A 12,398-nucleotide genomic window follows, 5' to 3' on the forward strand; every position below is an offset into this window, starting at 1 on the left:
AAAACATAAAAATCATCAAAAAAAAATTGAGCTCAAAACATACCTAAATCAAGCTTCCAAGTGTACCGAACCTTAAGGCTTTCCAATGTTTTCTTTTTCTTTGATTTCCAGCCAAACAAGATGAATATCCATGTGTTTTTACTTTATGTTTTTTTTATTAACCCTTTATTAATCATTTACCAAATTAACCTTTATAATTTAATTTGAAAACCATACAATGCATGCCCAATACCGTCCACTCATATATTCAATGGCCTAATTTCATTTTAAGGAGTTTAAAATCAAGAAACCGTAGCAAATAAGTACTTTAACAACTAGAAAGCCAGTATTGTATTTTATGCGATTTAGTCCTTCTATCAAATTAACTAACCAATCAGTAAAATTAAATCACGAAATTTTCACACATATCAAATAACATATTATAAACACCAAAAATAATATTAAAATAATTTTACAACCTCAAATTTTTGGTTTTAAAAACACTGTTCTGATTTAGCTAAAACTAGGTTGTTACAAAAGTCGAGAACCGTAAACAAGTAGCGAACGATTTCAGTTTGTACTTTTATGATTCGAGATCATTATATATATACATTTTGATTACATAATTAGCTATGGAGGTAAACATATTACATCTCAAGATTGGGTTCGAATATGATGGTATTGAATTGTCAAGAATTTATTTAAGTTGAGATTAGCGTATGCGAGAATGATATGAACTATGATATGTGATATTTAACATATATGAATTTATTCATATTTGATGACAATATGTTGGGAATTGAATTGATTTGTGCATATCACAATCGAGTATGATGTGAGATTATGAATTGTGACTATGAACATGTCATTGATATGTAATTGACCATTGGTACCTTATTAATTGTTCGGGCAAAGTCGAATATAGTTGGCATGCCATAGGATTAGATTATGTAAGGGATATACTTCATTTATATGCCGGTGAATGCTAGGCGCATATACTTCGGACATTCTAATGAGGTACTAGGTGCCAAATTGGTGTGATGGTCGAATGATTTGCATATCCGTCCTTAGTTCATGTACGATTAATAGGGATTGTAAAATATAAACTTAATAAATGAAATTGAATTGAAATATTGATATGAAATGGTAGTATATGTACATATATGTGAAATGTGACTAAATATAGCATGTGAAAGATCATGCAACTGGTTAGAAATAAACCCTGAGGGCTAAATCAAATATGACCAAGCCAATAGACGAGAGAGAGTGTGTGTGGAATCGTAAAATGAAAGGTCAGTTAGCATTGGATGAAAATAAGATTGAGTATCATATTGATATATACATGTATACATGAAATTGAAATGTAAATGATTTTATCTTTATTGATAGAAAGTATGCCATAAATGTTTAAATTGATTATCAAATAATATGGTGTAGGAGATTAGTATTTGATTAATAAACATGTAGATTGAAATAGTTGTAATTTAACATACATTGATTTAATTCTTATTATGACTATGCTCATTTTATGACTTAAATCATGGAAGTATTACTGAGTTTCATTGCTCAGCATACGGTATATTTATTTTCGTGCGCCAGTATTGGTAGATCTCCAAGTCCCAAGACATGATTTAGCATCTAATTTTCAACCATTAACTCAGCAATGTTTGTATAATTTCCTTATGTTTTTGATAAATGGAATCTACCTAAGTTTTGAGTCAGATTTGTATTGTAAATCATCATTTTGGAATTTTGTGTAGTTAATGTTAATTTGAATTAAAATTATAACTTGTTAACTTTATATGAGAATGGTATATTAGCTGATTTGGTTGAAATAAGGCATATGAACATTTGTTTTAAATGTTGTAAATTGGTACCATATAGACCTTATGAAAATTGCAAGTCACATCGCGACTTCAGACCCTTAATGTCACAATGAGGAATGGATAATGAATGGCATCACAACCTGGAAATCTCAATGTCGTGACGTCAACCTGATAGATTTAAAATTTTATATTTTAGTCCTTATTCTGTCTCGAGTTATCAAAAGAGCTTTCCTAAGCTCGTATAAGGTTCGAATATGATTGTAAAATATTTTTATGATTGTGTTATGAACTTAATAACATGTAGGAGTTATTAAATTTGAATTGTAATTGATCGTAATTGCTCTGGCAATGAACGTGCCATCCATGGCTCGAACTCAGTGATTGAGTCGGGTATGCGACGTTACAATATCATTATTATTTGAATTTGAATATATTGTCATAAATAGTAATTAATTCTGAACACATAAAGATCATAATACAATCCATAAAGATTGATCAAATTAAACATTTATATTATTTTGTTTTTTCTTTCTCAATCATATTTCTGAAACATTACAAAATTTGCTACAATATTTTAAGAAATAAATAAAATATATTTTAATTGATATATAAAACCAAATCCATGTATCACATAGGATAGAAAATAGTGGTTACTAAATTAAGGTTAAGTTTACGTTTTGATCGCGTTACAATATGGTCCCCGCATTATTGGATTGTTACATTTTGGTCACTCACTCATAAACTTGTCCATGGGTCGGGCAATCCAATTTGGCCTGAAAAATAGGCCCAAAAAATTGGCTTGAGTTTAGGGATGAGACCCGTTTTAAAAATGGGTCGGGCTTCGGGAAAGGATATTTTAGCTCGGGCCAAACTCGATTTTATTAACCCTATATTTTTACCCTTTTTCCCCACTTCTCTTTCCAAATTCCAAACCCGATATTCCCCTTTCTTTTCCCTTTCCAATCCCTATTTCCCCTTAATCCCTAATCCCTCAATTTTTCCTTCAATTTTTCCTTGCTTCTTGCTTCTTTGTCATTGCCACCACTGGTGCTTCTCTTCATTTTGCTGTTTTTAGCTTGTTTCTTCGTTACTGTCACCATTGTTGCTTCTCTACCTTCTATTGGTTTCCACTTCTTCACCAGTCATCAGTTTTCGCTACTGCTTTAAACTTCTCTACCTTCTGCAACCTCAGTTTCCCCACTCATAGGTGATTTTTTGTAACCTTAGATCCCCCACAATAACCTCAGTTCCACTCATAGGTAATTTTCTGCAACCTCTTTTCTTAGCTGAAAACTAGAGACAAAGGTTGGAAGTTTCAGTCCAACATAACCTTAAAAATGTAGTAAGGGTATTTCTCTACATATATATATTTGCATGCTTCTCAACCTGTTTGTGGAAATTAATTGATTCCACTAAGGGTATTTCTCTGTATATATATTTTATTTTTAATCCAAAAATATAGTAAATTAATTTATTATCCAATATTTTCTTAAAAAATCATTATTCAGTAAAGTAATATTTAATATGAAGATAACCTTAAATTATTTATCTTACCACACACAAAAAAGTAACTATTTTTTTAACTATAGAAGGACATATTGTTTGTCAAATAGTGTCAAGTAATATTAATATTTGTGCGATATAATTTTTTTAAAGAAATGTTAAAAATACATTACTTAAGTGGAACTTTGATAATCATAAAATGGTATGTAGTAAATTAGTTGATGCTTGAAGGGTTTTATGTTTTAGACTTATTTTCTACAACATTTCCATTAACGATCATGGATACTGATGGTTGTGTACATTGTCATTGTATTATCACTGTGATTCATATATGATATAGTGAGTTGATTCCAAACATTAATAAAGAGAAAATCCAAGCGAATAACCCTGAACATCAATTGAAATTGATCACATTTAATGTGTGAAACACCAAAAGCTTTATTATTGTTTTATAAATTCAATGTAAATAAAATGAAAGAAGATAAAATTAAAACCTTTAGTTATGACATTAAAACCTAAAATAAATATTTTTTTATTTTTATTATAATTTTTTTTAAATCAAAAAAAATAAATTTTAGGTAAAACAATTAATAAACTTTAACCTTGAAATATTAAATTTTCAACTCATTTAAAATTAAAAGATAATCAAAACACTATAATAAAACATAACTTTTTTCTGAAATTTTTACAAAAATTTATTATATTTTTAATTATAATTAATGTAACATGTTTGTGGATATATCTGCCAGTAGTTGTCAATTAACTTTTTTTTAAGTAAATTAAAATATTGCTCTCCTATTTTGACAAATAGGTTTAGTTTTAACTTTTTTTTTGTCAAAACAACTTTTTTTTGTTTTTTTATATATTAACTGAGCTTTTACGATTTCAGGACTTCAGTTTTTATGACAATGGCTAGTTTGAACACTTTAATACATGTGGATGATGGATTTAATGAATATGAAAGTGTACCCAAACGTAAAAAGCCTACTACTTCAGAGGTATGGGATGAAATGAAAAATCTTGAATGTAAGAATAAAGACGAGTTGGAGGCACAATGTAATCACTGTAAGAGTATCTTCTCTGCTAAATCTTCTAATGAAACCTCTCATTTCAGACATCATCTAAATAGTTGTTTGAAAAAAATTAATAAGGACATCACTTAATACACCATAGCCACTCAACCACCCTTACGAGGTGGTTCATCTATAAAAACCTACAAGTTTGATGCTGATGAGTGTCGTCGAGCTGTTTCTACTTTTCTTGTGTGTGGAAAGCATTCATTTAGGACAGTTGAAGAACCGAGATTTAGATACATGATGAGTGTTGTTAGTCTTAATTTTAAGAATATAAGTAGACAAACAACTACTAGGGATGTCCTAATGTTTTATGCAAAAGAGAGATATCATGTTAAAGAATAATTGGCTAAAGCACATGGTTTAATTTATCTAAATTTTGATAATTGGAACTCTGAGCATACTAATGATGAATACATTTTCATTACTGCTCATTGGGTTGACAAAGATTAAAAGCTACAAAAGAGAATCATAAGGTTTAGAGCTTTATCTCCGTATGATAGTTTCAACATAGTGGATGAACTTATTTTATGTTTATCTCAGTGGGGTATAGACAAGAAAATTTTTAGCATCAATCTAGATAATGCTTCTTATAACAATGTTATGGTTTCTTATCTAAAAACCCGCTTTCGTACGAACTGAGCTCTTTTGTATGGTGGTGCTTTTTTTTCAAGTTAGATGTTGTGCACATACATTGAATCTTATAGTTAAAGTTGGTTTGGAACTTGTTGATGATGTTGTTGGTAAAATTCAAAATGGAATCAAGTACATAAAAAAGTCGGGAATTTGTAGGAAAAAATTTTATGATGTGGCCGACAAAAGCTTTCATTTGAATGTGACCAAAAAGTTACGTCAAGATGTGTGTGTGTGATGGAATTCTACTTATTTGATGCTTGAATATGCTCTTTACTATGAAATGTGTTAGATTATTGGGGCTAATGGGATAAAGATTATCAAATATTTGAACTTTCTGATGAAGGGTGGGGAAATGTTGCTATTCTTTCCAAATTTTTTAAAGTTTTTTATGATGTGACTTGTGTTTTTTCTAGTTCTAATTATCCAACGGCTAATCTTATTTTAGAGGGGTTTGGAAAAGGTTCAAGGTCTTAATTTATACAATTAAAGGTCCTCATTAATTTTTAACTCCAATGGTTATGCAAATGCAAGAAAAATTCAATAAATATTGGGCTGAGTATTCTTTAATATTGTCATATGTTGCAATTTTAAATCCTCGTTAAAAGTTAAATTATATGCAGTATTGATTTACTACAATCTACAGTGCTCATGCTTCAGACTTTGTGCAAACCAATCATAGCAATTTTAAACTCTTGTTTGATGAGTATGTTAAGAACTCCAACATCGACTGTAGCTTCCGAGTCAACTATTAGCATGGAAAAGAAAGTTATCACATCTTTAAGGAATCCCCTTAAACCAAAAATGGTTCAAGCTGTTGTTTGCTTTGATGACTGGATCCGAACTAAGGGATTTTCAACAGGTATTTATTATTCTTATTTTCTTGTTATAACTTTATAACATTTTATCAATTTGATTATCTAACTATTTATTCTTATTTTATATTAGAAATTGATTGCAATAATGACGATGACGATGAGGATGATAAGGACGATGATTCTTCGATTCCTTTTTAGGTATATTAGAATTTATAGCTTGTTAAAAAATCAAATATGTTGCTTGCTTGATATATAGATATTTTGAATGGTCGATTATATTTTACAGGTTGTTTTTAGTGCTATTTTGGGTGTTGTTTCAGTATTTTTCTACTGTTGTTTTTAATGTTCTATTGTTGCCGTTGGGTGCTACTTTCTGCTGCTATTTTGCTTGATATATAGATATTGTAGAACTTTTTTTTGGATATTGTAGAACTTTTAATTTTGTCAGGTTTCCAACATCAATTGCATGAGAATATAACCTTGCTGTGGTTGGTTTTAGTTACCAAGTTGTTTCACTAATTATAAAATTTCATGTACTATCCTTTAGCTTTAATGCACTTCAATGAAACAACCTTCATGCCATCATTTACTTTGTTGTTTTTCATTATGTGCAAAATTTATTATTCTCTTGTAAAGATAATCATTATATTAGCAATGATTAATTATTTTTTAAAATGAACAATGATTAATTATTATGAACGTTAATGAGGTTCACATCCAACAAGTTACAATAAGTTTTCATCCAATTTTTAATAATTGTTAATGCAATTTGATAATTTTCGGGAATTATTTGTTTTAATTTTTTTAGTGTATTTGATATACTATATTTTAAAAATTTATTTTATGTAATAAAATTTTTTAAAAAAAATTGGTTGGGCCTTGATTTAGCACATATAATATGGGTTTGTCTTGGACAAAAATATCAGCCCGTTTTTCAGGCTGGGTCAAGCCTGGGCCTACTAATCGGGCCTAAAATTTTAGTTGGGCCCGACCCAGCCCATGGACACCTCTACTTGCCCATTAACTTCTACTAACCCCTTTATTGAAATAGAGATATGACATGTTAGTTAATAACTAATTTGACTCTTGAACTATAGTTAAAATAGCATTGTGATACTTTTATAGTTTTTAGCAGTAATAACTCTAAAATATTTTTAAAATATCATAAAATTCTAATATACATATATATGAAAATTTGTAATTTATTATCTAGAATTATAAAAATTAGTTTACTTATCACCACTTTGCTTTTGGTAAACTTGTACCAATTAAATTAAAGTTAAAACAAGATATTGAACTTTTTGTTAAATCAAATGATAAATGATTTTGTTAGGTACAAATTGTTTCAGGTGTAGTATCCCAAAATAGGGCCTAGAAGTTTGAGTCTAGCAAATAGAGGTCGTCAATGGCTTTGGAGAATCAGGGTTCGCCAGAGGATTTAGCAAACTGTGTTCCTAGTAGGTTTAGTGAGTTGGAGTGCGCCAGCAAGTCTACCAAGTTCGTGTATGCTAGTAAGTTTAACGAGCTAAGTATTCGCCAGTTCGTCTAGCAAGCTGGTGTTCGCCAGTGGGCTTGGCGAGCTGTAATCACTGAATTGGGCCAAGAGTCAAAAGTAGGAGCAGTTAAAAATTAATTATACCAAAGTTAGGAAAGTCAACTTACTATTCTCTTTGAAACACCATCCATGCACGTATCTTATTCCTTACTTCTACTGTGACTAGGTATTCTAAGAACATTAGAACACTCAGTGCTTATAAATTAAGCCCTTTCTATTAGAAAATTCCATACTCTTATATGCAAAAAAATTATCTTAAATTCATCATCGATTACTCTGTTATCAAGTTTTAAGAACCCAACATTTAACTCTTAGGATCTAAGGTAAGACTTTATTTCTTCTTTATGTTTAGAAGTAACTAAGAAAAGTTAGCAAAAAAAGGAAACTAGGTTCACCAAAAGATTGGCATGTGCGAACCTAGGATCATTTTTATGAGTTTCCATGTGCTTTTTATGCTAGTGACTTTTGTATATTTTTGAAATTGCAAAATTGACAGAACAACCTATAAGCAAGGAAAAGGGAAAGACAAAACTTGTCTAAAGTTTCCAGTAAATTGGTGTGTGTACAGGGATCACCACTTGCATGTGTCAATCAAAATGTTAATCAGGAGCTTAGGGTTTAATCCTAAGTTCCAAAGTAAGTCTCTTCTATACTCTGTTTTGTGAATGTATATGTGTTGTTATGAACAATGATATGTGAGCTCTTTATTGCAAGCTTAACATAAACAGTACTTAACGAGCTCCGCACAATGTTTGAGCTTTATGTTTTAAGTACATTTTTGAAACATATGTTTTTCCTGAAATTGTTGGATATAATGGCATGCCATAGGATTATGAGCACTCACTCACCTCTATATTTTGTAATTTAGGCGAGAGGCCCTAGGGCAGGTTGGAGAGATACAGGAATATCGAGCTAAGTTGTAACACCCCTAACCCGTATCCATTTTTAGATTAGGGTTACGGAGCATTACCGTACAATAAAAAACATTTAAATAATATTTCACTTACTAACATAAACATATCATATATCAATCATACATGTATATCCCGTCCTTAAATCGAGCCCTCGAGGCCCTAGAAATACCTTAGAAACGATTCATGACAAAATTGAAAACATTTGAAAAGTCTAAGAAAAGTTCACAAAAATTTGGAAACGGGGGTCACACGGCCATATGGCAGGCCGTGTGCCTCATACGGCTAAGACACACGTCCGTGTCTTAGACTGTGTAACCTTTGAATTAGGGACACACGATCATGTCCCAGCCCATGTCCTTGCCTGTGTAACTCTCTGAATAAGGTCACATGGTCGTGTCACACGCCCTTGTGCCAAGCCTTGTAACTCTCAAAATTGCCTCACATGCCCGTATGCTAGGCCATGTGCTAGGCTGTGTAACTCATTGACTTGCATAAAAAGAAACCTTCAGGAGACACACGATCATGTTGCCAAGCCGTGTGGACCTAAAATTCACCTAAAACAAGCCATTCCCAACACCAATTCATACATGACCATTTGAACAACTTGTGCACACTAACAAGGAATCAAACCATACCTAATCATACATATATTTGCCATTCCACAAGCAATTCACACCTAACCAATCTAACCATTTAAACATGCATCCAATGACTATAACATCATTCACCACTACAAAAACATACCATCTTAATGTCCTAAAATCAACCAACCAATGTGTCATTCATAAACACCACAACAATATCAAAACATCAACAACTAAACCATATCAAGATTAATCCATTTCTTGCATAGTAACTTAATTCAATCATATACTAAAACATACCACAAGTGTTCACTTTCATACCATTCTAGTTACACCAAAAGAAACCTATTTACAAGCATAAAAAAATACCTATTGACATAGTTTAGTAAAGTATCAAATTGTACCAAAACAACCTATTTAGCCACATATACCTGCCACTCCCTAAGAGATACAAGAACTACCAACTTCAATGGATAGTGTGCGTCAGTTGATTGATCCTTCCAAAGTGTCAACAATAAAACTCTACAAAGTAATCCACAAGAACCGAGAAGTTTACATAACTTAGGGAAGCTCATAATATTACATTCAATCTAACACAATTACATACAATCCATACATTATTGGATTTCAGGGGTACCAAAGTACAAACAGGGGCACGTATGTACAAATAGGGGTACCAAAGTACAAACAGGGGTACATATGTGCAAACAAGGGTATCGAAGTGCAAACAAGGGCACGTATGTACAAACAAGGGTACTGAAGTACAAACATTCAATAATTAATTATTGACCTTTAACTACGGAACTATAATGTAAAATTACAAATAGAAATTCATTTACTTATTAAAAACACTATGAACTTACCTAATATTCAACTCTAAACAACATGTAGCAACTAGTTCGCTATTTTTCTTTTCCTCAATTATTGTCTTTTTCATCCAAATTTGATCTATATAATAGTTAAATACAATAGATTAATTTCATACATATTCCACATTCCATTCAATGCATATGACCCATAACTTTTCATTAATTACACATTTTCCCTAAACTTTTATAACTTTTACAATTTAGTCTTCTAACCCGATATTCACCAAATTTGACCATTTTATAATAACCAATTTACAACTGAATTTTCTAAGCTCTTAAACAGCCCCTATTATACATCAAATTCGCCACTAAATCTTGAAATTTTGACATTTAAATAATTTAATCCTTAAATCAAAATCTAACAAAAATCACTTCACAAAACAACTAAATATCCCAATCAAAGCTTCAAACATATCTTAATCATCAAGAAAATTCAAGATTAATCAATGGAAAATTTTAAAATTTTTAACAGTTTCAAAAATAAAGGTGCAGACTAGCTGGACCTAGTTGCAACGATCTCAAGAACATAAAAATCACAAGAAAATGGGTCACTTTCCATACCATGCAAGAAAAGAGATGACCGAAGCTCTCCTAAGTTCTCCAATGGTGTTTTTCAGCAAGAAAATAAAGAAATGAAGGAGAAATCTCTTCTTCTTTTTCAATTTGTGTTTACTTAATTTTACTTAATTTATAATTTTTCCATTAATTAAACATTTTTTTATCATTTTCCTTCTTCATGTCGTCCAACTTAATGACTAGGGGCTATTTGCTACACAGGTCCTTCCTCATTTAGTAATTAAACAATTTAATCACTTGAATGCTATAATTACTAAGTTTTGCACCTTTTACAATTTAGTATTTTTTTCTTTAATTAGCTATCCAAACGATAAAATTTCTTAACCAAAAAGTAATACGATTCTAATGGCCTTATAAGTATTCTATAAATAACATTTACGAGTCAACACGATAGAAATTTGTGGTCCCAAAACCACTATCCCGTCACCATTGAAAAATAAGTTGTTACAACTCTCCCCCTTAGAAAATTTCATCCTTGAAATTGTTACCTAAAAATAGATCTGATATTGTAGTTTCATTGATTCCTCGGTTTCCCAGGTAGCCTTTTCAGAACCATGTCGATGTCACAAAATTTTCACTAGAGGTACTTGTTTACTTCGAAGTCTTTGACTTCTTGAGCCAAAATTTTCACTAATTCTTCAAAATACGTCAAATCTAGCTATAATTACACTTTACTGTGAGAAATCACATGTGATGGGTCAGATCTGTACCGTATTAGCATTGAAACGTGAAACATGTTATGAATTTTCTGTAATTCAGGAGACCATTCTAGTCTGTAAGCTACAGGGCAGACTCTTTCAATAATCTCGTACGATCCGATAAATCTTGGGCTCAGCTTTCTCTTCCTGCCAAAATGTAGCACTTTCTTTCACGGAGAGACTTTTAGGAACATTCGATCGCCAACAGCAAACTCAATATCTTTTCTTCTCAAATTTACGTATGATTTCTAACGATCAAATGCAGCTTCCAAACTATTCCGAATAATTCGAACATTATCTTCAGTTTCTTGAATCAAATCAATTCCCACCATTTTGGCTTCGCTCAACTCGAACCAATACAACGACGTTTTATATTTTCTTCCGTATAAAGCTTCAAATGGTGTCATTTTTATACTAGACTGATAATTGTTATTATAAAAAAATTCAGCTAACGGTAGATACTTTTCCCAGCTACCTTCAACCTCGAGTATACAATATCGTAACATGTCCTCCAGAATTTGTATTACTTGTTCTGATTGCCCGTTCGTCTAAGGATGAAACGCGGTACTGAAGTTGAGTTTAGTGACTGAAGCCTCATGAAGTTTACTCCAAAACCTCGATGTCAATCGTGGATCACGATCAGAAATAATAGATGTTGGAACTCCGTGCAATCTAACAATTTCTGACACATACAAATCTTCTAACCTCTCATGTGAATAATCCATTCTAACTGGAATAAAATGGGCCAAATTAGTCAATCTGTCAACAATCACCCAGATCAAGTCTTTCTTTTTCGGAGATACAGACAAACTAGATACGAAATCCATAGTGATTCGTTCTCACTTCCACTCAAGAATCATAACAGGTTGTAATAATCGTAACGACACCTGATGTTCTGCTTTTACCTACTGGCAAATCAAATATTTGGCTACGAACTCACAAATTTCATATTTCATACATGGCCACCAGTACATCTGTTTCAAATCGGCATACATATTCGTGTTACCCAAATGAATGGAATATATACTACTGTGAGCCTCAGATAGAATATCATGTTTCAAATTTGAACTATTCGGAACACAAATTCTATTACGGTAACACAAGATACCATCATCACCAATACTGTATTCAATAGTCAAATTATCCTGAACCAAACTTCGTTTCATTATAAACTTCGGGTCATCATTTTGTAATTCCTGAATTCGTTGCAGAAACAAGGGTTTAGTCTTTAATTCTACCAATGCAGAACCATCGACACTCAAAGCCAAATGAGCGTTCAAAACTTGAAGTGCAAACAATGATGACTTTCTGCTAAGTGCATCCGCAACCACATTCGCCTTCTTCGAATGATAATCAATAATCAAATCATA

This window comes from Gossypium hirsutum, chromosome D08 (assembly GCF_007990345.1).
Source record: "Gossypium hirsutum isolate 1008001.06 chromosome D08, Gossypium_hirsutum_v2.1, whole genome shotgun sequence".
NCBI lineage: Eukaryota > Viridiplantae > Streptophyta > Magnoliopsida > Malvales > Malvaceae > Gossypium > Gossypium hirsutum.